General features: G+C 44.4%; 1 long non-coding RNA gene across 1 annotated transcript in view; it reads left to right on the plus strand.

Annotated features, from left to right (window-relative positions):
• Nucleotides 1-25,996, plus strand: part of LOC307181314 — a 125,968-nt gene that overhangs the window by 37,304 nt on the left and 62,668 nt on the right. The window contains exon 3 of the long non-coding RNA XR_013826415.1: nucleotides 11,664-11,749. This is a non-coding gene — a long non-coding RNA (uncharacterized lncRNA). The remainder of the gene's footprint in view (nucleotides 1-11,663; nucleotides 11,750-25,996) is intronic.

Genomic DNA, 25,996 nt, shown 5'->3' on the forward strand with positions numbered 1-25,996 from the left:
TGTTAGTAAAGCATCTGGAATGTTGCACCCGAGTACCAGGGTACGAAAACTGAGACATATTTGAACACGTCTCCCGATCACATGGTTGATCATACTCTAGGTTCCACATGCATGTTTTAGCTGAAGGAAGAATACCTTAAACCTGGAGAGTTAAGACCCGTGGAATGGGTACCATGCAATATGACTTCAAAGGGTCTTCATTTGCTCACCGAACCTCTCCAATCCTATCACTGCTGCGTTGATGCCCCTGTACACATGCTTGATTCTCTTTTGGAGACATAGCGATCCATAGGTTTTAAGATACTTACTAGTCAGGTACATTCTTAGGCGTTTAATATGCGGTGTTGAGTCCATTTCGTTGAGCAAGGAGTAGCTCTTGTCTATTCCATATTTGACTTAAGGAACTTTATCTGTGCTCATTTCAATCTCTGGTTTTATGCAGCACCCCAACTCACCTTTACCCTTAAGCAAGCATAAGTTGGTTTTCTAAATTTGAGACCCTGTTCTGTTCTGTAATTCAGTTCCTGTGTAGCCAAGTTTACATTCCGTGTATTACTGATATCTTATGATGTTTCTTTTTCTGTGTGACTTATTTCAGTTAGAATCATCATACCTGAATCCACTCATTGTGCTGCTAAGGGCCTGATGACATAGATTTCATTGCTGAGTGATATTGCTTTGTAAGTGAATACCACAACTTCTTTATCCATTTTTCACTTTCTGCGATGTTGAACTTGTACTGTAAACGAGGTTCTTGTAAACAGAGCCTTTCCAAACTTTGGGGTGGCTGTGTCTTTTTGATTTTAATTTCCCTAAGCTATAGGACCATAAGTGGAATTGCCCTAGGCTCTGTTGCTTTGTTTTTTAGATGTTTCAGGAAACACCATACACTTCTCCCGAGTGTCTGTTGGCAATTTACATCCCGCCCATCAGCATAACAAGGCTCCCAGTTCTCCATGGCCTGTCCTGTCTTTCTGGATTTTACACTTTTTTCAGATGGCCCTTTTGACCGGGGGGAAGTGAGACTTCATTGTAGTGCAGATTTCCTTTGCAAGCTTGCTGGGTTGGCCAAAAAGGGCGTATGCGTTTTTTCCTGAATATATTCAGGAAAAAACGCATACGCCCTTTTTGGCCAAGTGCATCATTGTGGACGTTCTGTCTCTTTTCCTATGCTTTCAATGCAATTCCAGTCTACCTCCTGAAATCGGTTTCCTGCAATTCTGCCCCGCTTTCAAGTCCTCTTGGCAGCCTTACTTCAGTCTATTTTTGGACGATAGCTGTCATTTATAACTCTGCAGGTTTGTGAATTACAGTGCCCCTGAGCTCCTTTCTTCAACTCGCTTTCTTTTGAGCTGGCCGCAACACCGCAGGATGGCTTCAGGCCCTAATCTGGTTCCGGCACGGCACGCTGAGCCTTTGGTTATTTCCTCTTCCTGGTGGGAAATGAGAGTTATATTTGCCCGTCGAGACACCTCCAGCTAGTCTCTCATTGGTTCTCGCTATTCCTGTTCATCTTCCGCAGAAATTGCAAACTGGGCCAAACAGGAGGTTAAAAGCGCTGACTCTCCAAGTCGGGAGAGTGTTAGTAAAGCGTCTGGAATGTTGCACCCGAGTACCAGGTACGAAAACTGAGACATATTTGAACACGTCTCCCGATCACATGGTGGATCATACTCTAGGTTCCACATGCATGTTTTAGCTGAAGGAAGAATACCTTAAACCTGGAGAGTTAAGACCCGTGTAATGGGTACCATGCAATATGACTTCAAAGGGTCTTCATTTGCTCACCGAACCTCTCCAATCCTATCGCTGCTGCGTTTATGCCCCTGTACACATGCTTGATTCTCTTTCGGAGACATAGCAATCCATAGGTTTTAAGATACTTACTAGTCTGGTACATTCTTAGGCGTTTAATATGCGGTGTTGAGTCCATTTCGTTGAGCAAGGAGTAGCTCTTGTCTATTCCATATTTGACTTAAGGAACTTTATCTGTGCTCATTTCAGTCTCTGGTTTTATGCAGCACCCCAAGGCACCTTTACCCTTAAGCAAGAATAAGTTGGTTTTCTAAATTTGAGAACCTGTTCTGTTCTGTAATTCAGTTCCTGTGTAGCCAAGTTTACATTCCGTGTATTAGTGATATCTTATGATGTTTCTTTTTCTGTGTGACTTATTTCAGTTAGAATCATCATACCTGAATCCACTCATTGTGATGCTAAGGGCCTGATGACATAGATTTCATTGCTGAGTGATATTGCTTTGTAAGTAAATACCACAACTTCTTTATCCATTTTTCACTTTCTGCGATGTTGAACTTGTACTGTAAACGAGGTTCTTGTAAACAGAGGCTTCCCAAACTTTGGGGTGGCTGTGTCTTTTTGATTTTAATTTCCCTAAGCTATAGGACCATAAGTGGAAATGCCCTAGGCTCTGTTGCTTTGTTTTTTAGATGTTTCAGGAAACACCATATACTTCTCCCGAGTGGTTGTTGGCAATTTACATCCCGCCCATCAGCATAACAAGGCTCCCAGTTCTCCATGGCCTGTCCTGCCTTTCTGGATTTTACACTTTTTTCAGATGGCCCTTTTGACCGGGGGGAAGTGAGACTTCATTGTAGTGCAGATTTCCTTTGCAAGCTTGCTTGGTTGGCCAAAAAGGGCGTATGCGTTTTTTCCTGAATATATTCAGGAAAAAACGCATACGCCCTTTTTGGCCAAGTGCATCATTGTGGACGTTCTGCCTCTTTTCCTATGCTTTCAATGCAATTCCAGTCTACCTCCTGAAATCGGTTTCCTGCAATTCTGCCCCGCTTTCAAGTCCTCTTGGCAGCCTTACTTCAGTATATTTTTGGACGATAGCTGTCATTTATAACTCTGCAGGTTTGTGAATTACAGTGCCCCTGAGCTCCTTTCTTCAACTCGCTTTCTTGTGACCTGGCCGCAACACCGCAGCATGGCTTCAGGCCCTAATCTGGTTCCGGCACGGCACGCTGAGCCTTTGGTTAATTCCTCTTCCTGGTGGGAAATGAGAGTTAAATTTGCCCGTCCAGACACCTCCAGCTAGTCTCTCATTGGTTCTCGCTATTCCTGTTCATCTTCCGCAGAAATTGCAAACTGGGCCAAACAGGAGGTTAAAGGCACTGACTCTCCAAGTCGGGAGAGTGTTAGTAAAGCGTCTGGAATGTTGCACCCGAGTACCAGGGTACGAAAACTGAGACATATTTGAACACGTCTCCCGATCACATGGTTCATCATACTCTGGGTTCCACATGCATGTTTTAGCTGAAGGAAGAATACCTAAAACCTGGGTAGTTGAAACCCGTGGAATGGGTACCATGCAATATGACTTCAAAGGGTCTTCATTTGCTCACCGAACCTCTCCAATCCTATCACTGCTGCGTTTATGCCCCTGTACACATGCTTGATTCTCTTTCGGAGACATAGCGATCCATAGGTTTTAAGATACTTACTAGTCAGGTACATTCTTAGGCGTTTAATATGCGGTGTTGAGTCCATTTCGTTGAGCAAGGAGTAGCTCTTGTCTATTCCATATTTGGCTTAAGGAACTTTATCTGTGCTCATTTCAATCTCTGGTTTTATGCAGCACCCCAACTCACCTTTACCCTTAAGCAAGCATAAGTTGGTTTTCTAAATTTGAGACCCTGTTCTGTTCTGTAATTCAGTTCCTGTGTAGCCAAGTTTACATTCCATGTATTACTGATATCTTATGATGTTTCTTTTTCTGTGTGACTTATTTCAGTTAGAATCATCATACCTGAATCCACTCATTGTGCTGCTAAGGGCCTGATGACACAGATTTCATTGCTGAGTGATATTGCTTTGTAAGTAAATACCACAACTTCTTTATCCATTTTTCACTTTCTGCGATGTTGAACTTGTACTGTAAACGAGGTTCCTGTAAACAGAGCCGTTCCAAACTTTGGGGTGGCTGTGTCTTTTTGATTTTAATTTCCCTAAGCTATAGGACCATAAGTGGAAGTGCCCTAGGTTCTGTTGCTTTGTTTTTTAGATGTTTCAGGAAACACCATACACTTCTCCGGAGTGGTTGTTGGCAATTTACATCCCGCCCATCAGCATAACAAGGCTCCCAGTTCTCCATGGCCTGTCCTGCCTTTCTGGATTTTACACTTTTTTCAGATGGCCCTTTTGACCGGGGGGAAGTGAGACTTCATTGTAGTGCAGATTTCCTTTGCAAGCTTGCTTGGTTGGCCAAAAAGGGCGTATGCGTTTTTTCCTGAATATATTCAAGAAAAAACGCATACGCCCTTTTTGGCCAAGTGCATCATTGTGGACGTTCTGCCTCTTTTCCTATGCTTTCAATGCAATTCCAGTCTACCTCCTGAAATCGGTTTCCTGCAATTCTGCCCCGCTTTCAAGTCCTCTTGGCAGCCTTACTTCAGTCTATTTTCGGACGATAGCTGTCATTTATAACTCTGCAGGTTTGTGAATTACAGTGCCCCTGAGCTCCTTTCTTCAACTCGCTTTCTTATGACCTGGCCGCAACACCGCAGGATGGCTTCAGGCCCTAATCTGGTTCCGGCATGGCACGCTGAGCCTTTGGTTAATTCCTCTTCCTGGTGGGAAATGAGAGTTAAATTTGCCCGTCCAGACACCTCCAGCTAGCCTCTCATTGGTTCTCGCTATTCCTGTTCATCTTCCGCAGAAATTGCAAACTGGGCCAAACAGGAGGTTAAAGGGACTGACTCTCCAAGTCGGGAGAGTGTTAGTAAAGCGTCTGGAATGTTGCACCCGAGTACCAGGGTACGAAAACTGAGACATATTTGAACACGTCTCCCGATCACATGGTTGATCATACTCTGGGTTCCACATGCATGTTTTAGCTGAAGGAAGAATACCTAAAACCTGGGTAGTTGAAACCCATGGAATGGGTACCATGCAATATGACTTCAAAGGGTCTTCATTTGCTCACCGAACCTCTCCAATCCTATCACTGCTGCGTTTATGCCCCTGTACACATGCTTGATTCTCTTTTGGAGACATAGCAATCCATAGGTTTTAAGATACTTACTAGTCAGGTACATTCTTAGGCGTTTAATATGGGGTGTTGAGTCCATTTCGTTGAGCAAGGAGTAGCTCTTGTCTATTCCATATTTGGCTTAAGGAACTTTATCTGTGCTCATTTCAATCTCTGGTTTTATGCAGCACCCCAACTCACCTTTCCCCTTAAGCAAGCATAAGTTGGTTTTCTAAATTTGAGACCCTGTTCTGTTTTGGAATTCAGTTCCTGTGTAGCCAAGTTTACATTCCGTGTATTAGTGATATCTTATGATGTTTCTTTTTCTGTGTGACTTATTTCAGTTAGAATCATCGTACCTGAATCCACTCATTGTGCTGCTACGGGCCTGATGACATACATTTCATTGCTGAGTGATACTGCATTGTACGTAAGTACCACAAGTTCTTTATCCATTTTTCACTTTCTGTGATATTGAATTTGTACGGTAAACGAGGTTCTTGTAAACAGAGGCGTCCCAAACTTTGGGGTGCCTGTGTCTTTTTGATTTTAATTTCCTTAAGCTATAGGACCATAAGTGGAAGTGCCCTAGGCTCTGTTGCTTTGTTTTTTAGATGTTTCAGGAAACACCATACACTTCTCCAGAGTGTCTGTTGGCAATTTACATCCCGCCCATCAGCATAACAAGGCTCCCAGTTCTCCATGGCCTGTCCTGCTTTTCTGGATTTTACACTTTCTTCAGATGGCCCTTTTGACCGGGGGGAAGTGAGACTTCATTGTAGTGCAGATTTCCTTTGCAAGCTTGCTTGGTTGGCCAAAAAGGGCGTATGCGTTTTTTCCTGAATATATTCAGGAAAAAACGCATACGCCCTTTTTGGCCAAGTGCATCATTGTGGACGTTCTGCCTCTTTTCCTATGCTTTCAATGCAATTCCAGTCTACCTCCTGAAATCGGTTTCCTGCAATTCTGCCCCGCTTTCAAGTCCTCTTGGCAGCCTTACTTCAGTCTATTTTTGGACGATAGCTGTCATTTATAACTCTGCAGGTTTGTGAATTACAGTGCCCCTGAGCTCCTTTCTTCAACTCGCTTTCTTTTGAGCTGGCCGCAACACCACAGGATGGCTTCAGGCCCTAATCTGGTTCCGGTACGGCACGCTGAGCCTTTGGTTATTTCCTCTTCCTGGTGGGAAATGAGAGTTAAATTTGCCCGTCCAGACACCTCCAGCTAGCCTCTCATTGGTTCTCGCTATTCCTGTTCATCTTCCGCAGAAATTGCAAACTGGGCCAAACAGGAGGTTAAAGGGACTGACTCTCCAAGTGGGGAGAGTGTTAGTAAAGCGTCTGGAATGTTGCACCGAAGTACCAGGGGACGAAAACTGAGACATATTTGAACACGTCTCCCGATCACACGGTTCATCATACTCTGGGTTCCACATGCATGTTTTAGCTGAAGAAAGAATACCTTAAACCTGGAGAGTTGAGACCCGTGGAATGGGAACCATGCAATATGACTTCAAAGGGTCCTCATTTGCTAAACGAATCTCTCCAATCCTATCACTGCTGCGTTTATGACTCTTTTACACATGCTTGATTCTCTTTTGGAGACATAGCAATCCATAGGTTTTAAGATACTTACTAGTCAGGTACATTCTTAGGCGTTTAATATGGGGTGTTGAGTCCATTTCGTTGAGCAAGGAGTAGCTCTTGTCTGTTCCATATTTGGCTTAAGGAAATTTATCTGTGCTCATTTCAATCTCTGGTTTTATGCAGCACCGCAACTCACCTTTCCCCTTAAGCAAGCATAAGTTGGTTTTCTAAATTTGAGACCCTGTTCTGTTTTGGAATTCATTTCCTATGTAGCCAAGGTTACATTCCGTGTATTAGTGATATCTTTTGATGTTTCTTTTTCTGTGTGACTTATTTCAGTTAGAATCATCGTACCTGAATCCACTCATTATGCTGCTACGGGCCTGATGACATAGATTTCATTGCTGAGTGATACTGCATTGTACGTAAGTACCACAACTTCTTTATCCATTTTTCACTTTCTGCGATGTTGAATTTGTACGGTAAACGAGGTTCTTGTAAACAGAGGCGTCCCAAACTTTGGGGTGCCTGTGTCTTTTTGATTTTAATTTCCTTAAGCTATAGGACCATAAGTGGAAGTGCCCTAGGCTCTGTTGCTTTGTTTTTTAGATGTTTCAGGAAACACCATACACTTCTCCAGAGTGTCTGTTGGCAATTTACATCCCGCCCATCAGCATAACAAGGCTCCCAGTTCTCCATGGCCTGTCCTGCTTTTCTGGATTTTACACTTTCTTCAGATGGCCCTTTTGACCGGGGGGAAGTGAGACTTCATTGTAGTGCAGATTTCCTTTGCAAGCTTGCTTGGTTGGCCAAAAAGGGCGTATGCGTTTTTTCCTGAATATATTCAGGAAAAAACGCATACGCCCTTTTTGGCCAAGTGCATCATTGTGGACGTTCTGCCTCTTTTCCTATGCTTTCAATGCAATTCCAGTCTACCTCCTGAAATCGGTTTCCTGCAATTCTGCCCCGCTTTCAAGTCCTCTTGGCAGCCTTACTTCAGTCTATTTTTGGACGATAGCTGTCATTTATAACTCTGCAGGTTTGTGAATTACAGTGCCCCTGAGCTCCTTTCTTCAACTCGCTTTCTTTTGAGCTGGCCGCAACACCACAGGATGGCTTCAGGCCCTAATCTGGTTCCGGTACGGCACGCTGAGCCTTTGGTTATTTCCTCTTCCTGGTGGGAAATGAGAGTTAAATTTGCCCGTCCAGACACCTCCAGCTAGCCTCTCATTGGTTCTCGCTATTCCTGTTCATCTTCCGCAGAAATTGCAAACTGGGCCAAACAGGAGGTTAAAGGGACTGACTCTCCAAGTGGGGAGAGTGTTAGTAAAGCGTCTGGAATGTTGCACCGAAGTACCAGGGGACGAAAACTGAGACATATTTGAACACGTCTCCCGATCACACGGTTCATCATACTCTGGGTTCCACATGCATGTTTTAGCTGAAGAAAGAATACCTTAAACCTGGAGAGTTGAGACCCGTGGAATGGGAACCATGCAATATGACTTCAAAGGGTCCTCATTTGCTAAACGAATCTCTCCAATCCTATCACTGCTGCGTTTATGACTCTTTTACACATGCTTGATTCTCTTTTGGAGACATAGCAATCCATAGGTTTTAAGATACTTACTAGTCAGGTACATTCTTAGGCGTTTAATATGGGGTGTTGAGTCCATTTCGTTGAGCAAGGAGTAGCTCTTGTCTGTTCCATATTTGGCTTAAGGAAATTTATCTGTGCTCATTTCAATCTCTGGTTTTATGCAGCACCGCAACTCACCTTTCCCCTTAAGCAAGCATAAGTTGGTTTTCTAAATTTGAGACCCTGTTCTGTTTTGGAATTCATTTCCTATGTAGCCAAGGTTACATTCCGTGTATTAGTGATATCTTTTGATGTTTCTTTTTCTGTGTGACTTATTTCAGTTAGAATCATCGTACCTGAATCCACTCATTATGCTGCTACGGGCCTGATGACATAGATTTCATTGCTGAGTGATACTGCATTGTACGTAAGTACCACAACTTCTTTATCCATTTTTCACTTTCTGCGATGTTGAACTTGTACGGTAAACGAGGTTCTTGTAAACAGAGGCGTCCCAAACTTTGGGGTGGCTGTGTCTTTTTGATTTTAATTTCCCTAAGCTATAGGACCATAAGTGGAAGTGCCCTAGGCTCTGTTGTTTTGTTTTTTCGATGTTTCAGGAAACACCATACACTTCTCCAGAGTGTCTGTTGGCAATTTACATCCCGCCCTTCAGCATAACAAGGCTCCCAGTTCTCCATGGCCTTTCCTGCCTTTCTGGATTTTACACTTTTTTCAGATGGCCCTTTTGACCGGGGGGAAGTGAGACTTCATTGTAGTGCAGATTTCCTTTGCAAGCTTGCTTGGTTGGCCAAAAAGGGTGTATACGTTTTTTCCTGAATATGTTCAGGAAAAAACGCATACGCTCTTTTTGGCCAAGTGCATCATTGTGGACATTCTGCCTCTTTTCCTATGCTTTCAATGCAATTCCAGTCTACCTCCTGAAATCGGTTTCCTGCAATTCTGCCCTGCTTTCAAGTCCTCTTGGCAGCCTTACTTCAGTATATTTTTGGACGATAGCTGTCATTTATAACTCTGCAGCTTTGTGAATTATAGTGTCCCTGAGCTCCTTTCTTCAACTCGCTTTCTTGTGAGCTGGCCGCAACACCGCAGGATGTCTTCAGGCCCTAATCTGGTTCCGGCACGGCACGCTGAGCCTTTGGTTATTTCCTCTTCCTGGTGGGAAATGAGAGTTAAATTTGCCCGTCCAGACACCTCCAGCTAGTCTCTCATTGGTTCTCCCTATTCCTGTTCATCTTCCGCAGAAATTGCAAACTGGGCCAAACAGGAGGTTAAAGGCGCTGACTCTCCAAGTGGGGAGAGTGTTAGTAAAGCGTCTGGAATGTTGCACCCGAGTACCAGGGGAGGAAAACTGAGACATATTTGAACACGTCTCCCGTTCACACGGTTGATCATACTCTGGGTTCCACATGCATGTTTTAGCTGAAGGAAGAATACCTTAAACCTGGAGAGTTGAGACCCGTGGAATGGGTACCATGCAATATGTCTTCAAAGGGTCTTCATTTGCTCACCGAACCTCTCCAGTCCTATGACTGCTGCATTTATGCCCCTGTACACACGCTTGATTCTCTTTTGGAGACATAGCAATCCATAGGTTTTAAGATACTTACTAGTCAGGTACATTCTTAGGCGTTTAATATGGGGTGTTGAGTCCATTTCGTTGAGCAAGGAGTAGCTCTTGTCTATTCCATATTTGGCTTAAGGAACTTTATCTGTGCTCATTTCAATCTCTGGTTTTATGCAGCACCCCAACTCACCTTTCCCCTTAAGCAAGCATAAGTTGGTTTTCTAAATTTGAGACCCTGTTCTGTTTTGGAATGCAGTTCCTGTGTAGCCAAGTTTACATTCCGTGTATTAGTGATATCTTATGATGTTTCTTTTTCTGTGTGACTTATTTCATTTAGAATCATCGTATCTGAATCCACTCATTATGCTGCTACGGGCCTGATGACATAGATTTCATTGCTGAGTGATACTGCATTGTACGTAAGTACCACAAGTTCTTTATCCATTTTTCACTTTCTGTGATATTGAACTTGTACGGTAAACGAGGTTCTTGTAAACAGAGGCGTCCCAAACATTGGGGTGGCTGTGTCTTTTTGATTTTAATTTCCCTAAGCTATAGGACCATAAGTGGAAGTGCCCTAGGCTCTGTTGCTTTGTTTTTTAGATGTTTCAGGAAACACCATACACTTCTCCCGAGTGTCTGTTGGCAATTTACATCCCGCCCATCAGCATAACAAGGCTCCCAGTTCTCCATGGCCTGTCCTGCCTTTCTGGATTTTACACTTTTTTCAGATGGCCCTTTTGACCGGGGGGAAGTGAGACTTCATTGTAGTGCAGATTTCCTTTGCAAGCTTGCTTGGTTGGCCAAAAAGGGTGTATACGTTTTTTCCTAAATATATTCAGGAAAAAACGCATACACCCTTTTTGGCCAAGTGCATCATTGTGGACCTTCTGCCTCTTTTCCTATGCTTTCAATGCAATTCCAGTCTACCTCCTGAAATCGGTTTCCTGCAATTCTGCCCTGCTTTCAAGTCCTCTTGGCAGCCTTACTTCAGTATATTTTTGGACGATAGCTGTCATTTATAACTCTGCAGGTTTCTGAATTATAGTGTCCCTGAGCTCCTTTCTTCAACTCGCTTTCTTGTGAGCTGGCCGCAACACCGCAGGATGGCTTCAGGCCCTAATCTGGTTCCGGCACGGCACGCTGAGCCTTTGGTTATTTCCTCTTCCTGGTGGGAAATGAGAGTTAAATTTGCCCGTCCAGACACCTCCAGCTAGTCTCTCATTGGTTCTCCCTATTCCTGTTCATCTTCCGCAGAAATTGCAAACTGGGCCAAACAGGAGGTTAAAGGTGCTGACTCTCCAAGTGGGGAGAGTGTTAGTAAAGCGTCTGGAATGTTGCACCCGAGTACCAGGGGAGGAAAACTGAGACATATTTGAACACGTCTCCCGTTCACACGGTTGATCATACTCTGGGTTCCACATGCATGTTTTAGCTGAAGGAAGAATACCTTAAACCTGGAGAGTTGAGACCCGCGGAATGGGTACCATGCAATATGTCTTCAAAGGGTCTTCATTTGCTCACCGAACCTCTCCAATCCTATCACTGCTGCGTTTATGCCCCTGTACACACGCTTGATTCTCTTTTGGAGACATAGCAATCCATAGGTTTTAAGATACTTACTAGTCAGGTACATTCTTAGGCGTTTAATATGGGTTGTTGAGTCCATTTCGTTGAGCAAGGAGTAGCTCTTGTCTATTCCATATTTGGCTTAAGGAACTTTATCTGTGCTCATTTCAATCTCTGGTTTTATGCAGCACCCCAACTCACCTTTCCCCTTAAGCAAGCATAAGTTGGTTTTCTATATTTGAGACGCTGTTCTGTTTTGGAATGCAGTTCCTGTGTAGCCAAGTTTACATTCCGTGTATTAGTGAAATCTTATGATGTTTCTTTTTCTGTGTGACTTATTTCATTTAGAATCATCGTACCTGAATCCACTCATTATGCTGCTACGGTCCTGATGACATAGATTTCATTGCTGAGTGATACTGCATTGTACGTAAGTACCACAAGTTCTTTATCCATTTTTCACTTTCTGCGATGTTGAACTTGTACTGTAAACGAGGTTCTTGTAAACAGAGCCGTCCCAAACTTTGGGGTGGCTGTGTCTTTTTGATTTTAATTTCCCTAAGCTATAGGACCATAAGTGGAAGTGCCCTAGGCTCTGTTGCTTTGTTTTTTAGATGTTTCAGAAAACACCATACACTTCTCCTGAGTGTCTGTTGGCAATTTACATCCCGCCCATCAGCATAACAAGGCTCCCAGTTCTCAATGGCCTGTCCTGCATTTCTGGTTTTTACAATTTTTTAGGATGGCCCTTTTGACTGGTGGGAAGTGAGACTTCTTTGTTGTGCACATTTGCATTGCTTGCTTGCTTCGTTGCCCATAAAGTGCGTATGCGTTTTTTCCTGGATATAGTCAGGAAAAAACGCATACGCCCTTTTGGGCCAACTGCATCATTGTCGAAATTCTGCCGCTTTTCATGTGCGTTAAAGACGAGTCCAATCTATCTCTTGAAATCTGTTTCTTGCAATTCTGTCTTGCATTCAGATCCTCTTCTTTGCCTTACCTCAACGTATTTTTGGACGTTAGTTTTCATTTATAACTCTGCAGGTTTGTGAATTGCAGTGACCCTGAGCTCCATTTTTTAAGTTGCTCTTTTGTGAGCTGGCCTCAAACTCACAGGATTGCTTCAGGCCCTATTTTGGCTCCGGCGAGGCAGGCTGAGCCTTCCTTTAATTCTTACTCTTAATGGGAAATTAGAGTGATATGTGCCCGTCCAAACCCCTACAACTCTTCTCTCATTGGTTCCCCCCCTTCCCGTTCATCCTCCTCACAATTTGCAAAATGTGTGAAACAGAAGTTTAAATGTGCTGATTCTCCAAGTGGGGAGATTCTAAGTAGCGTGGCTGGAATGGTGAACAGGAGCAGCAGGAGAGGATAAATGAGGTGCATTTTAGACACATCTCCCGATCACATGGTGTACAGTCCTCTGGGTTTTCCATGCATGTTTTAGCTGTAGGAAGATCCCTTGAACCTGCAGATTTGGGACCCATTGAATGGGTACCAGGTAGTATTACTTTAAAGGGTGTGCATTTCCTCACCCAACCTCACATTTCTCTTAGCGCAAACAGTTTCCAGCCTTATGTCTCATCCTGCTGTGGGTCTAGATGTGTTCAATCCATGTTGCATCACCGTCCCTGAGGAAAAGTTGTAAGAGGTTTTCTCTGTCTCTCTGTCGTTTATTTTTTTCAATTTATTACTATATTGGTTACAGCTGATTTTCAAAGCTCTGTTTCTTGCTGCTGTACATCCACTTGATTCACGTACAGAGAGACATCAATAAATTCTTTTTCAGATTCTTACCAGTCGTATATATTCTTTTCCGGTGACTTGAGTGTGCTGAGTGCAGTTCTTTTAGCTACCGTGTAGGCCTTGTTGATTATCAGTTTGGTATTTGGAATGGTATCTTTGCTAATTTCAACCTCCTGGATGATGCCTCACCCCTCCCCACCTTTCCCGTTTAGCAGCCTTATGCGTGTTTTCTACATATTTGACTATGTTTTTGTTTTGTAATTTATTTCATGTGTAGCCATTTTGGATTCCACCTTTAAGTGATATCTTATGATATGTGTCTTTTTCTTTTTGAATTCTGTCACTTAGAATGATCATACGTAACTCCTCCGGAGTTGTTACAACTGGCCATATTTCATTGATTTCCAGGCTGAATAATATTCCACTCTACCTAAGTACCACATCTCTATCCATTTTTTCCCTCCAGAGACATTTAAGTTATATCCTAGTCGAGGATCTTTTAAACAGAGAGGGGGTAAACATTGGGGTGCCTGTGTCCTCTCGATTTTTGTTTTTCCCAAGATATACGCCCATGAGTGCAAGTGCCCTATGCTCTGTAGCTCATTTTGTAGATGCTTTAGTAAACACAATACACTTCTCCAGAATGGCCGTTGGCAATATACATTTCCACTATAAGTCTCACAGGGCTCCCTCTTCTCGTTGCCCTGTCCTGCATTTCTGTTGTTTACGCTTTATGAGGATGGCTCTTCTGACTGATGCGAAGTGATATCTTTTGTAGTATTGACTTCCAGTGCCCACCTGTTTGGTTGGCTAAAAAAGTGTATGCCCTTTTCTTGAATATATACAGAAAAGAACGCATACACCCTTTTTGGCCAACTGCAATGTTGGCAATGTTCAGCTCCTTTTCTTGTGCTTAATGGCGAGTCCTTTCTACCTCCTCAAATCCCTTTCCTGCCATTCTCCCTTGCTTACAAGTCCTTTTCTCTGACTTTCCTCAAGACATTTTTCAGTGATGGATATTTTCAACTCTGCAGTTTTGTGAATTTTACTGCCCCTGAGTTCCATTGTTCAACTCGTGTTTATGGGAACTGGCCACAAAGCAGCGGGATTTCCTCAAGCCCTATACTGTTTCCATGGGCAACCCTAGCCTTTGGTCAATTCGTCTTCCTGATTGGAAATTAGAGTGACATGTGCCTGTCTGAACACCTAGGACTTGTCTCTCATTGTTCCTCATCCTTCCGCTTCATCCTCTGGACAAATTCCAAACTGTACGCAACAGGATGTTGACAGTGCTGACATCTCCAAGTGGGGAGACTGTTAGTAAAGATGCTGGAGGGGTGAACCCGAGCACCAGGAGATGAGGAGATGAGATGCCTTTTCCAAACTCTTCCCGATCAGAGGGTATACCATCCTCTGGGTGTGACAAACATGTTTTAGCAGTAGGAAGAGTCCCATTCATGTAAGGAGAACACCAGGGCTTTTTCAAAATCAGTGTCTCCCCGAAACCCAAACTGGGGAATTTTTTAAGCTACGGCTACACATATGTTCATTAAGGGCCTTGGGAAGTAGGCAGAGTCCAAACTTTAGATGATTGAAGTCTTCAGGATCAGAAGCACTCACCACCAGCTTCCCTTAGGCTACACTTTAACTGTCATTGATAGATGATGTCAATAAAAATATCTATTCTTTTTCAGATTATTTCCCCTTATAGGTTATTGCAAAATGTTGAGTGTAGTTCCCTGTGCTATACAGTAGTTCCTTGTTGATGATCTATTTTATACATAGCAGTGTGTATGTGTTCATTCCAAACTGTTAATTTATCCCTCCTCCCACCTTTCCCCTTTGGTAATAATAAATTATAAGATTTTATACTTCTCAGAAATGGGGGAGCTGAAAGAGAGGTATCATTTTCAATGGAAAAGCATTTAAAACAAGATTGAAGGTTTAACCAAGATTATTAGATGTACATCCTTGGAAAGAAATCACTTCGTTTCTCTAATATTGACCTGACAAATAAGACAAACCTTTTCACTGAACTTGCTTATAAAAAGTGATGGAAATATCAAATGGAAGTGTTAAAAACATCTTATTTTACCCGAGCCTTATACACTGTTCTATGTTAACTACAGTTTGGCTCACACATCTGTTCATTGAGGTTACAATAGTCTCAATTTCTGTTACTGATCCTCCAGAGTGGACCCCAACAAGTGTCCCCCTGCCCAGTGTCATTGGGACCAACAGATCGAGACTGAGTTTTGTTCACAAGCAAAGGAAACTTTATATTTTGATCAGAGAATGGGGAGGTGAGAGCATGCACTACCCCGTGGGCTGTGGGCTGGGCTGCTGTGTAGAGATCCTGTCAGAGTCAGTGGGAGGGATGGAGGCGGTGGAGCTCTCGAGGGCCGGGTTGGCTGTAGCTCAGGCTCTATATCGTGGAGTCTGCACTGGGCCCCAGGAGCTGAGGTGTCGACCCAGCCATTCTGCACTAGGAAATCTGGTCTGAAGTGCCGGGTGTGGAACCTCTGCATGCGGGACCCTAGGAGCACGTGAAATTAGACAAAGCACAAAGGATAAAAAAGGTTAGACTTGACTTTATTGCCCAGATTCTATTTTTATCTCCCAGGGATTTTTAATGGGCTTTGCTGGGGACAAACCCCTCCTCTGCCTTTTGTCCCGTTCCTCATTCTTGGAGTGCTGAGGGTGCAGACCCTTCTTCTGTAACTGCTGAGTGCTGAGTTGGGAGCCCTCATACCCTGGGGCGAGGGTCAGAGCTTCTCCCCAGCAGCCTCCCGGTGACGTTGATTGTCCCCAGGACCCCTGCCTCCCTGCTCGTCCACCTGAGCACCAGCATTGGAAGTGTTATAGATTCTAATGACCTTTAAGGGTCCAGGAAAGAGATGTGCAGAGACGCTGTGGGGGCCGGTTTCACCCCGCCCCACATTTGTTCGGCCACCTTAGGCTGACCATCTCTGCCAGCCTAGATGCTCTGACCAGTAGCCTGCGCTTTCTTCAGTTAGGCCCCTGAATTAACGTACAAACAGCACCAGGTGTCAGAGCCCTGCCCGCTCAACTCCCAGACAGTCCAGGGTCAGTGGTGACCAAGGACCATGATGGCTACTGAGTCAACAGCCTTTTGAAGTAAACAGGAGTCCAGCCGGTCTTATTGGCCACCATCATCACGGTGTCTGTAGGCTTTTCTATGGTGACAGTGTGGTATACTGTTCCCCCGCCAAGATTATTAGCTCCCCTCTGGGTGCAGTAAGTCCTGCAAGCAGTAGTCTACTCTTTTGGGACACACTCTTGTTGTTTTATGAGAGAAACTCCAGGTCAAGTGATGTTCACACGAGTCGTCATGGTGCCCTGTTGCCCCCGGTTATCTCTCTGGATGTTGGAGTTGGAGGGCCTCCTCACTCAAGGTCGGTGTGCCCACGGAGCGAACCCTGCAACTTCAGGGCATGGTTGGTGGTTAGGATCACCACGTGGGGTCCTTTTCCCTTAGGAGGGAGGTGGCCTTTTGGGCTGCTGATTTCCAGGTTTTTAGATACCGCCAGTATCTTGGCCAGATGTGGCAGTGGGCCAAGCCCCTTAGTGACCGTAGTTTATCCTACCTGGATGGCATTCTTGCATTGTTCCATTTCAAGTGGTCCCAGTTTTTGCACTAATTCTCCAATGGCGATTCACCTTTCACCGGGAATGTAAAGGTCAAAGGGTTTAGCTAAATTAGGGAGTTCCAGGGCAAGGGTCTGAATTGACTGCTCTTTCCATTCTTGAAGGGCCACTTCTGGATTCTATTCAAAAGGATCATCATCTTTTCCTTTCAGTGTTTCATATAGAGGCCCAGCTAGTAGACTGTAGTTAGGGATCCAGAAGCAGCAAACCCTGGCGTCCCCAGGAACCCCTAAGCTGTCTTCTAGTTTTAGAAAGGGGTAAGGCTGAAAATGGTTTCTTCCCTTTCCTGGGATGGGCTTCTCTGACCTTCTGTGAGAATGAAGCCCAGGCAGGTCACCGCAGTCTGTGATATTTGAGCTTTTTCTTGGACAACTTCTATCCTTTATTGGCTTGGTAGTTCAGAGGCCTCCTTAGTAGGGCTGGTGATCAGAATGTCGTCTGCATATTGAAGGAGGGTTTCCTTTTCCAGAGGTAGAACTTTTAGGTCTTTAGCTAAGCTTTCCCCAAAGATGGTGTGGGAATTTTTGCACCCTTGGGGCCAGACGGCCCGGAAGTATTGTTTTAGTTGTATGTTGAGTCCTGCCACTCACAAGCCAAAATTTCTTGTGACTCTGGGACTAATGGAATACAAAAGAAGGCATCATTGAAGACTAATACAGAATACCATGTCCTGGTGGTTGGTAGAATGACCAGCAGGGTGTAGGAATTAGGAGCAACTGGAGGTATATCCTCGGTGGCTTCACTGACTGTCCTGACATCCTTTACCAGGTCCCCAGCAGCCCATGGGGCTCTCGTGGTCAGACCAATCCCAGAATATGGAGCTCACCTGGGCAGGTACCCCACCCCCACCCCAGCCCACGGGGCTCTCGTGGTCAGGCCCCTCCCAGGATACAGAGCTACCCTTGCAGGTACCGTGGCAGGGCTGGGCACACAGGAACCGTGCACATAGCCCTCATTGCAGAGCACCCCCAGCTCACCTGTCGCTCAGAGCTGACACAGAGCACCTCAGAGCAGGACTTGAACTAACAAACAGCAGCTGCGACAGGTCTGTGACCCTGGGCATCACTCCGTGAGGCCTCCCTCCACCTGGTCTTCCAGAGACTTCCACTGCACCCGGGGCACCAGGCCTCTGTCTCCAACCACCACCCACCCCTCCTCTCCCTGACTCCTGGGTTCCTCTCATTAGGAGAGGGTTTTCTTGAAGTTGTCTCCCACTCATGGGCCAGATAAAATGATTAGAAAACAAGCCAAAGCTGCAGCCCCTTGTCTATCCTGACTCTCAGGAGCCCACACCTGTTCCTTGGACCTGGCCGGTTCAGCAAGTTCCATTTTCTGCAACTGTGAGCCCCTGAGGGGTGATGATTGGCTGACCTGGGCAGCCTTACCGTGCCGGCCAGCCCTCCCCAGGTGTGCCTGGGTTGAGATCAATATAAATACCACTCCAGGCAGCAAGAGCCCCTGCAGCCGTGCCTGACGCCATTTTCTCTGCCCTGTCAGCAGTCTCGGGGCTGGGCTGGTGGGAGGGAGTGAGAGGCCACGGCTTTGTGGGTGGCCCAGTGTGAGTGGGGCTCTGCTGGACTTTCTGCAGCAGTTGCCAGGCTGCCACCTGCTAAAGAAGAGGATGTGTCACCCATACCTGCTGCTGGAATTTCTCCCTGGGCAGAGGTGAGGAAGGAAAAAAGCAGTGGGGGCAGGGACAGGACGGGTATCTCAGGCAGGGAAATGGAAATCTTCCAGAAGAGCACCCAGGGCCAGGACCATCCTGGCTGGCCTGCAGGCACCAAGTCGGCCGGCATGCTGTCACTCGTGTGGCTCTATGGCCCTTCCTCTAGGCTTTCAAGTCCTTGTATATATTCAGGTGTTTTACCTGGGACGGGTGGGAATAGTTCAGCAGCAACTGGCCTGGGGCTCAGCTCACGTTTACTCACAGATGCCTCGGCACGGTGCCCCAGCTTTGCAATGAGGACGCTTGTTGCGTGGGGGCTGCTGGCTGAATGGGAGACGATTCCCCACCACTGACCAACTTCAGAATTGTTTACAACTGGAGCAAGTGCCCTGATACGGTTTTCCTCTGTGTAACTGGTGGGTTCTGTGTTTTTTTTCTCTTTTTCATTTTTGGTTCAAGGTAGATTTTATTCCTCTTTTTTGTATTTACAGATATAAGCATGGAAATAATTTATTCATATAAATACATGTATGTGCAGGGAATAATTGTTTTTTCTGTTTTAAATTTTACTTCTTATTAATTTTGAATTTTATTTTATATTTTTATACAGCAGGTTCTTATTGGTTATCTATTTTATACATATAAATGTATACATGCCAATCCCAGTCTCTCAACTCCTCCCACCACCACCCCCCAACAGCTTTCCCCCCTTGTTGTCCATACGTTTGTTGTCTACATCTGTTGCTCTATTTATGCCTTGCAAAATGGTTAATCTGTACAGTTTTTCTAGGTTCCACATATATGCATGAATATACAAGATTTGTTTTTCTCTTTCTGACTTACTTCACTCTGTATGACAGTCTCTAGATCCATCGACGTCTCTACAAATGACCCAATTTCATTCCTTTTCATGGCTTAGTAATATTCCATTTTATATATGTACCACAGCTTTATGCATTCGTCTGTCTGTGGGCATTTAGGTTGCTTCCATTACCTCGATATTGTAAATAGTGATGCAATGAACATTGCGGTGAATGACTCTTTTTGATTTATGGTTTTGTCTGGGTATATGTCCAGTACTGGGATTGCTGTATCATATGGTAATTCTATTGTTAGTTTCTTAAGAAATTCCATATTGTTCTCCATAATGACTGTATCAATTTATATTCCCAACAATAGTGGAAGAGGGTTCCTTTTCTCCACACCCTTTCCAGCATTTTTTGTTTGTAGATTTTCAATGATGCCTATTCTACCAGGTGTGAGGTGATACCTCATTGTTGAATCCATTTCGTTGAGCAAGGGGTAGCTCTTGTCTATTACATATTTGGCTTATGGAACGGTATCTGTGCTAATTTCAAACTCTGCTTTTATGCAGCACCCCAACTCACCTTCCCCCTTAAGCAGGCATAAGTTGGTTTTCTAAACTTGACACCCTGTTCTGTTTTGTAATTCAGTTCATGTGTAGCCAAGTTCACATTCCGTGTATTAGTGATACCTTATGATGTTTCTTTTTCTGTGTGACTTATTTCACTTAAAATCATCGTGCCTCAATCCACTCATTATGCTGGTACGGGCCTGGTGACATAGATTTCATTGCTGAGTGGTATTCTGTTGTACAGAAGTACCGCAACTTCTTTATCCATTATTTGCTCTCTGGGATATTTAACCTGTGCCGTAGAAGAGATTCCTGTAAAAAGAGCCGTCCCAAATTTTGGGGTTGCTGTGTCTTTTTGATATTAATTTCCCTAAGCTATACGACCATAAGTGGAAGTGCCCTAGGCTCTGTTGCTTTGTTTTTTAGATGTTTCAGGAAACACCATACACTTCTCCCGAGTGTCTGTTGGCAATTTACATCCCGCCCATCAGCATAACAAGGCTCCCAGTTCTCCATGGCCTGTCCTGCCTTTCTGGATTTTACACTTTTTTCAGATGGCCCTTTTGACCGCGGGGAAGTGAGACTTCATTGTAGTGTATATTTCCTTTGCAAGCTTGCTTGGTTGGCCAAAAAGGGCGTATGCGTTTTTTCCTGAATATATTCAGGAAAAAACGCATACGCCCTTTTTGGCCAAGTGCATCATTGTGGACGTTCTGCCTCTTTTCCTATGCTTTCAATGCAATTCCAGTCTACCTCCTGAAATCGGTTTCCTGCAATTCTGCCCCGCTTTCAAGTCCTCTTGGCAGCCTTACTTCAGTCTATTTTTGGACGATAGCTGTCATTTATAACTCTGCAGGTTTGTGAATTACAGTGCCCCTGAGCTCCTTTCTTCAACTCGCTTTCTTGTGACCTGGCCGCAACACCACAGCATGGCTTCAGGCCCTAATCTGGTTCCGGCACGGCACGCTGAGCCTTTGGTTATTTCCTCTTCCTGGTGGGAAATGAGAGTTAAATTTGCCCGTCCAGACACCTCCAGCTAGTCTCTCATTGGTTCTCCCTATTCCTGTTCATCTTCCGCAGAAATTGGAAACTGGGCCAAACATGAGGTTAAAGGCGCTGACTCTCCAAGTGGGGAGAGTGTTAGTAAAGCGTCTGGAATGTTGCACCCGAGTACCAGGGGAGGAAAACTGAGACATATTTGAACACGTCTCCCGTTCACATGGTTGATCATACTCTGGGTTCCACATGCGTGTTTTAGCTGAAGGAAGAATACCTTAAACCTTGAGAGTTGAGACCCGTGGAATGGGTACCATGCAATATGTCTTCAAAGGGTCTTCATTTGCTCACCGAACCTCTCCAATCCTATCACTGCTGCGTTTATGCCCCTGTACACACGCTTGATTCTCTTTTGGAGACATAGCAATCCATAGGTTTTAAGATACTTACTAGTCAGGTACATTCTTAGGCGTTTAATATGGGGTGTTGAGTCCATTTCGTTGAGCAAGGAGTAGCTCTTGTCTATTCCATATTTGGCTTAAGGAACTTTATCTGTGCTCATTTCAATCTCTGGTTTTATGCAGCACCGCAACTCACCTTTCCCCTTAAGCAAGCATAAGTTGGTTTTCTAAATTTGAGACCCTGTTCTGTTTTGGAATGCAGTTCCTGTGTAGCCAAGTTTACATTCCGTGTATTAGTGATATCTTATGATGTTTCTTTTTCTGTGTGACTTATTTCAGTTAGAATCATCGTACCTGAATCCACTCATTATGCTGCTATGGTCCTGATGACATAGATTTCATTGCTGAGTGATACTGCATTGTACGTAAGTACCACAAGTTCTTTATCCATTTTTCACTTTCTGTGATATTGAACTTGTACGGTAAATGAGGTTCTTGTAAACAGAGGCGTCCCAAACTTTGGGGTGGCTGTGTCTTTTTGATTTTAATTTCCCTAAGCTATAGGACCATAAGTGGAAGTGCCCTAGGATCTGTTGCTTTGTTTTTTAGATGTTTCAGGAAACACCATACACTTCTTCCGAGTGTCTGTTGGCAATTTACATCCCGCCCATCAGCATAACAAGGCTCCCAGTTCTCCATGGCCTGTCCTGCCTTTCTGGATTTTACACTTTTTTCAGATGGCCCTTTTGACCGGGGGGAAGTGAGACTTCATTGTAGTGCAGATTTCCTTTGCAGGCTTGCTTGGTTGGCCAAAAAGGGCGTATGCGTTTTTTCCTGAATATATTCAGGAAAAAACGCATACGCCCTTTTTGGCCAAGTGCATCATTGTGGACGTTCTGCCTCTTTTCCTATGCTTTCAATGCAATTCCAGTCTACCTCCTGAAATCGGTTTCCTGCAATTCTGCCCCGCTTTCAAGTCCTCTTGGCAGCCTTACTTCAGTATATTTTTGGACGATAGCTGTCATTTATAACTCTGCAGGTTTGTGAATTACAGTGCCCCTGAGCTCCTTTCTTCAACTCGCTTTCTTGTGACCTGGCCGCAACACCGCAGCATGGCTTCAGGCCCTAATCTGGTTCCGGCACGGCACGCTGAGCCTTTGGTTATTTCCTCTTCCTGGTGGGAAATGAGAGTTAAATTTGCCCGTCCAGACACCTCCAGCTAGCCTCTCATTGGTTCTCGCTATTCCTGTTCATCTTCCGCAGAAATTGCAAACTGGGCCAAACAGGAGGTTAAAGGGACTGACGCTCCAAGTGGGGAGAGTGTTAGTAAAGCGTCTGGAATGTTGCACCCGAGTACCAGGGGAGGAAAACTGAGACATATTTGAACACGTCTCCCGTTCACACGGTTGATCATACTCTGGGTTCCACATGCGTGTTTTAGCTGAAGGAAGAATACCTTAAACCTTGAGAGTTGAGTCCCGTGGAATGGGTACCATGCAATATGTCTTCAAAGGGTCTTCATTTGCTCACCGAACCTCTCCAATCCTATCACTGCTGCGTTTATGCCCCTGTACACACGCTTGATTCTCTTTTGGAGACATAGCAATCCATAGGTTTTAAGATACTTACTAGTCAGGTACATTCTTAGGCGTTTAATATGGGGTGTTGAGTCCATTTCGTTGAGCAAGGAGTAGCTCTTGTCTATTCCATATTTGGCTTAAGGAACTTTATCTGTGCTCATTTCAATCTCTGGTTTTATGCAGCACCGCAACTCACCTTTCCCCTTAAGCAAGCATAAGTTGGTTTTCTAAATTTGAGACCCTGTTCTGTTTTGGAATGCAGTTCCTGTGTAGCCAAGTTTACATTCCGTGTATTAGTGATATCTTATGATGTTTCTTTTTCTGTGTGACTTATTTCAGTTAGAATCATCGTACCTGAATCCACTCATTATGCTGCTACGGTCCTGATGACATAGATTTCATTGCTGAGTGATACTGCATTGTACGTAAGTACCACAAGTTCTTTATCCATTTTTCACTTTCTGTGATATTGAACTTGTACGGTAAATGAGGTTCTTGTAAACAGAGGCGTCCCAAACTTTGGGGTGGCTGTGTCTTTTTGATTTTAATTTCCCTAAGCTATAGGACCATAAGTGGAAGTGCCCTAGGCTCTGTTGCTTTGTTTTTTAGATGTTTCAGGAAACACCATACACTTCTCCCGAGTGTCTGTTGGCAATTTACATCCCGCCCATCAGCATAACAAGGCTCCCAGTTCTCCATGGCCTGTCCTGCCTTTCTGGATTTTACACTTTTTTCAGATGGCCCTTTTGACCGGGGGGAAGTGAGACTTCATTGTAGTGCAGATTTCCTTTGCAAGCTTGCTTGGTTGGCCAAAAAGGGCGTATGCGTTTTTTCCTGAATATATTCAGGAAAAAACGCATACGCCCTTTTTGGCCAAGTGCATCATTGTGGACGTTCTGCCTCTTTTCCTATGCTTTCAATGCAATTCCAGTCTACCTCCTGAAATCGGTTTCCTGCAATTCTGCCCCGCTTTCAAGTCCTCTTGGCAGCCTTACTTCAGTATATTTTTGGACGATAGCTGTCATTTATAACTCTGCAGGTTTGTGAATTACAGTGCCCCTGAGCTCCTTTCTTCAACTCGCTTTCTTTTGAGCTGGCCGCAACACCGCAGGATGGCTTCAGGCCCTAATCTGGTTCCAGCACGGCACACTGAGCCTTTGGTTAATTCCTCTTCCTGGTGGGAAATGAGAGTTAAATTTGCCCGTCCAGACACCTCCAGCTAGTCTCTCATTGGTTCTCGCTATTCCTGTTCATCTTCCGCAGAAATTGCAAACTGGGCCAAACAGGAGGTTAAAGGGACTGACTCTCCAAGTCGGGAGAGTGTTAGTAAAGCGTCTGGAATGTTGCACCCGAGTACCAGGGTACGAAAACTGAGACATATTTGAACACGTCTCCCGATCACATGGTTGATCATACTCTAGGGACACATGCATGTTTTAGCTGAAGGAAGAATATCTTAAACCTGGGTAGTTGAAACCCGTGGAATGGGTACCATGCAATATGACTTCAAAGGGTCTTCATTTGCTCACGAACCTCTCCAATCCTATCACTGCTGCGTTTATGCCCCTGTACACATGCTTGATTCTCTTTCGGAGACATAGCAATCCATAGGTTTTAAGATACTTACTAGTCAGGTACATTCTTAGGCGTTTAATATGCGGTGTTGAGTCCATTTCGTTGAGCAAGGAGTAGCTCTTGTCTATTCCATATTTGGCTTAAGGAACTTTATCTGTGCTCATTTCAATCTCTGGTTTTATGCAGCACCCCAACTCACCTTTCCCCTTAAGCAAGCATAAGTTGGTTTTCTAAATTTGAGACCCGGTTCTGTTCTGTAATTCAGTTCCTGTGTAGCCAAGTTTACATTCCGTTTATTAGTGATATCTTATGATGTTTCTTTTTCTGTGTGACTTATTTCAGTTAGAATCATCGTACCTGAATCCACTCATTGTGCTGCTAAGGGCCTGATGACATAGATTTCATTGCTGAGTGATATTGCTTTGTAAGTAAATACCACAACTTCTTTATCCATTTTTCACTTTCTGCAATGTTGAACTTGTACTGTAAACTGGGTTCTTGTAAACAGAACCGTTCCAAACTTTGGGGTGGCTGTGTTTTTTTGATTTTAATTTCCCTAAGCTATAGGACCATAAGTGGAAGTGCCCTAGGCTCTGTTGCTTTGTTTTTTAGATGTTTCAGGAAACACCATACACTTCTCCCAAGTGTCTGTTGGCAATTTACATCCCGCCCATCAGCATAACAAGGCTCCCAGTTCTCAATGGCCTGTTGCCTTTCTGGATTTTACACTTTTTTCAGATGGCCCTTTTGACCGGGGGGAAGTGAGACTTCATTGTAGTGCAGATTTCCTTTGCAAGCTTGCTTGGTTGGCCAAAAAGGGCGTATGTGTTTTTTCCTGAATATATTCAGGAAAAAACACATACGCCCTTTTTGGCCAAGTGCATCATTGTCGAGTTTCTGACTCTCTTCATATGTTTTCAATGCAATTCCAGTCTACCTCCTGAAATCGGTTTCCTGCAATTCAGCCTTGCTTTCAATGCCTCTTCATAGCCTTACCTCAATATATTTTTTAAAAATAGTCGGCCTTTATAACTCTGCAGGTTTTTGAATTGCAGTGGCCCTTAGCTCCATTTTTTAGCTCTTATTTTTGTGGTCTTGCCCCGTAACCACAGGATTCCTTGAAGCCCTATTTTTCTTCTGGGGCACCTTGCTGTGCCTTTGGTTAATTCTTCTTACTGATGTGATATTAGAGTGACATGTGCCCATTGAAACCACTACAGCTAGTTTCTCACTGGTTCCCCCTATTCCCATTCATCCTCTGCACTAACTGCAGACTGTGCGATACCAGAACTTAAAGGCATTGACTCCATGTGGGGATGTTGTTAGTAAAGTGGCTGGAATGTCGATCCGGAGCCCCAGGAGAGGAAAAATGAGGTGCGTTTTAGAAACCTTTCCCGATCATATGGTATACCAGTCGCTGGGTTTCCCAAGCATGGTTTAGCTGTAGGAAGATTCCCTTCAACCTGGAGTGTTGGGACCCTTGGACTGAGTAGCATGAAGTATTGCATTAAACTTTCGGCGGTTGCTCACCAAAGCTCACCAATCCTGTCAGCCCCAAGTGTCCAGCCTTATGTCTTATCCAGCTGTGGGTTTATATGTGGTCAATCCAGGTTGCATCACAGCCCCTGAGCGAATTTTGTAAGAATTTTTCTCTCTTTCATTGTTTCAGCGTT

This window comes from Stenella coeruleoalba (genome assembly GCF_951394435.1).
Source record: "Stenella coeruleoalba genome assembly, contig: scaffold_358, whole genome shotgun sequence".
Taxonomy (NCBI): Eukaryota; Metazoa; Chordata; class Mammalia; order Artiodactyla; family Delphinidae; genus Stenella; species Stenella coeruleoalba.